The following is a 3749-nucleotide window of genomic DNA, read 5'->3' as shown; positions in this document are numbered from 1 at the left end:
TTTCATGTGCGCGGGCAGCTCCAGGGCTTTCTTCCTCCTCTTCCCCCCAGGCCACCTTGGGCGCTTTCAGGGGTCTCTGCTCCATGAAAATGACTGGATTTGTGAGGGCACCTGCAGAAGAGAAGCCTTGGGAAGGCCACAGGTCACCAAGTCCTGTGGTCTGGCCTCGAGCTCAGCTGCAGGAATAACGCCTTGGAAAGGCTCCGGGTCAGACAGGACCGAGTGTGCTGTGTGGGGGCTCCTCACGGCGCCGCTCTGTCCCGTTCTGCCCTGTTGTGCGTTCCCAGCAGCTGGGCAAGCTTCTATTTCCCACGTGTCACAAAGGGCCCTTGGTCACCGGGTTCCGTTCCATGGCACCGAGACCGTGCTGCAGCGTGCCACCCAGGGCCCTTGCACACACTGCCTTCTGCCCTGGGGCCACCCCCAGCCCAGCCAAAGTGGCCCAGGCTGGAAGGAATGCCTGCCCCCCCAGGTGTCTAAGACAGCCCGCACAGGATCTTTAGGAAGGGCTCAGACCACCAGCAAACGCTGCCCGGCTCTGCGGGCACAGTCCTATCCCCATATCTTTCCCTGAGAGCATTTGAATTACTAAATGAAAATCATTTGAAGGGAGGACATTTACATTTTCCATTTCAGAGAAGGCTTCTGCCTTCCTTAGCAGGCACCTCTCTCTTCAAACCAAGACAATTGTTTATCATCTTGCAGATGCGCAGTTGCTGGGGAGTCCCGTTTTACACCAGGGACCCGGAGAACCATTCCCAGCAATTGGGAAAATCCTAGGTGGTCCATCCACCCACAGATGAGGTCTCCAAATGTGCCCGAAATTGGGTCCAGCTCTTAGAGGCCTAAAAGAGCAAGTCCAAGTGACTTGATGATATTTTTAGCCCAGAAAGCCCTGCAGCTGATGGCACACTTCACAATCAGCAGGGGACACAGCTAGGCCAAAGCCCAGGCCTCTGCTGGGAGCCTTTCTCCTCAAATACCCTTCAAACAAACCTCCATGCAAGTCAGTTGGGAAAGTTTCTTCAAATGATCCATTTCTGGCACATGACTACACAGGGTTAAGTGAAAGATTCTAAAGCAGCTGCTGTGGAGTCAAAGAGCCAGCACTAAGAGTCCTTGTCATCTCTTTGTAGCTAAATGCCACTTTGGGGGATTTGAGGGAGTTTGGAACGAGCTAGAGAGCAGACCTCCGAGTTTTTTAGATGATGCCATTGCTTTTTCTTCTCTTCTACATAGACAGGAAAGGTGAGTTTGGCTCACATCTGCACTGCATGGCTCACAAGGCCCGCAAGACTTGTAGTTACAAGAGCTTTGAAGGATTTCTTGGCCAAGAAGACACTGCCAAAAATAATATTTATGTTTTGGACCCAGTCTCCAATATCTCGTCTTATGGAGTCGTGCTCTCGGGGTCTCTAGCTGGTCAGAGTGACCCCGAGATATGTTAGAAAGTCTCTTTTCCCAGCCCGGCGGTTGAAGAAGGAGTCAGAGCTCTTCATTTCTCGGTCTCCAGGTTGTTTATTGTATCTTATCTATAAAATTCTTTCTCCTGTCTTTCGAGGTCCGCACAGCCAGACAGTCTAAGGCACTCTGCCTCCCGTGGGGCGGTGTTATCTTTTTATACTAAAAACAACTATGTGTACAATATTTGCCATTACTTTCCCATACATATCATCTACGTTAGACAGTGAGCTTCTTCTCTAAACCAATCTAAAAGTGCCAACATCACAGCCGCAGATGGAGGCCAAGAAGAAGAAGGAGAAAGGCTGGACATGCCCAGATTCCTCATCTTCCCCCCTGAAGCCCCATTCTAAAACGCCCCAAAATCTATTTTTCCACTCGGTGATAAATTCACTGTCATTCTGCTTAAACCTTTGTGGCTTGTCATTCTTCCTACAAGGTTGGGAATTGTTATTTCCAAGGGCTAAATCAAAGGCACACGGGTCTTGGGCTCTGTGCCAAGGCCTCTGAGCCCTCTGACAGGGTCTCGAGTCCTGCAGGGCAGCCAGAGGAATTTCCTGGGTTCCCACATCCTGCTACAGTGTAAGCCTCCTTAGCCAATCATGCTATGACACACAAACTTACAGCACTGCATCCTAAACTTCTTGTTTACCACTGTAACTGATTTGATTTTTTCTAGATCTTGAACTCTAAAACTCTAAACTTTCCTCCACTTCAACGTTCCTCCCCGTGTCTCTGCTATAATAAACTAGAAATCCACATTCTCGCTTCTAGCACCTAGCTTTGGGAGCCCTTTCCAAGGTCTCCCTTCAAATCCTGTGTTTAATTCAAAGCTTTGCTGACAAGACCAAAGGTCTGAGATTTCCCTGCATTTGGATTTCCAACAACACTGATGCTGTTAGTTCCAGAGTGCCCGGGATCCCTCTTGCAAGTCAACTCTGGTAGGAACAAGACGGCTGGCAGGGGGCTGCTTGTGGCCTCTGACAGCCCATTGCTTAGGGCTTGCCAGCGCCCCAGCCCCTCAGGGGCTGCCCCAGCCCGGCCAAGCTGCCCGGCAGCAGCGCCGCAGCCCCACAGCAACTCCAGAGCAGCCCTATCCAGATGCACCTGGGAGCCCTCAGCAAGGCAGCCAGCAGCACACGGGCAGGAGGACACGGATGCGCTTTCTGCCCGGCACAGGGCTTGAGGCCATCTCCAGGCACTGCTCTCACAGGGATCCCCGCAGCCCCGGCCCCTGCCCACCCGCTCTGTCACCAGCACAAAGGCTTCAGCAGAACCACCACAGGCCAAGGGGCTTCTGGCCATTTTCCCTGCAACACTGCATGCCTGGGCAGCTTGCTGAGCCATGGCACCCTTCTCCCCCTCTTCCCCAATGCCCTGCGGACCCTGGGCAGCAAAAGAAAGCTCCTGGGAGTCTGTGTATTATAACATACTCTATATTTATACACTAAAGAAAAAACAAATAGAAGAAAAGAAACAGAACAATCTTTCAGAAATGGAAAATTCCCGCTGGCTCAGGTGGCCTCAGCAGACAGAGCCTCTGGGATCAGCTCTCTGCAGAGCTCCAGCAGCGCAGCCAGCCGAGCCCCGACAGACGAGGCCGTGTCCTCCATGCCCTGCAGAGCTGATCTTGCAGCCTCTGGAAGACGGAATATCGCTCACTCTGCAGTTCCTGGATGACATACAATGTTTCAAGTGCCAGATCTGACACGGCACTGCTGATGTCCTCTGTCAGGTGTTCCAGGGCTGAAAGAGAAGGGAACAGAGCCATGGTCAGATCGCGGATCTGCGAGGAGCCGAGGAGAGCCCCCTGCCAGGGCCATCGCAGCCGGCTCTAGCCATGGCCAGGAGGGAGCAGGGACCAACGGGACCAGCCCAAAGCTGCTGGCGAATCGCCCAGGTGGCCCTGAAATCTCTGTGTGCTCTCCCCACGCCGCCCCTCGTCCGCACAGGGAGCAGAGCCCTCTGCAGCCGGGCCAGGGCTTGCAGCTCCCCCGGCAGCCCCCGCTGCCAGCCCGCTGCCCTCACTCACCGTGGCAGATGAGCCAGAGCTCTTCCTTCTTCCCCCTCAGGTGCCGCACGGCCATGCCTGTGAACACAGAGCCTGTCACGGCCCCAGCGGCACAGCTCCCTGCCAGCGGCGCTGCCGGCGCTGTGGCCACACAGGCTGGTGGCCCGGCAGGGCTCAGCCCGGCCCTTGCCGCACGCTGCCGCCCCAGGGCACGGCTGCCAGAGGGCGGCGGCAGCAATGCCCGGGCCAGGCGGGGCTCCACGGCGCCGGGCCCCGC

The sequence above is a fragment of the Melozone crissalis genome, unplaced genomic scaffold (genome assembly GCF_028551555.1).
Source record: "Melozone crissalis strain CALT ecotype California unplaced genomic scaffold, PUWL_Pcris_2 ptg000272l_1, whole genome shotgun sequence".
Lineage (NCBI taxonomy): Eukaryota > Metazoa > Chordata > Aves > Passeriformes > Passerellidae > Melozone > Melozone crissalis.
Note: the sequence above shows the minus strand (reverse complement) of the source record.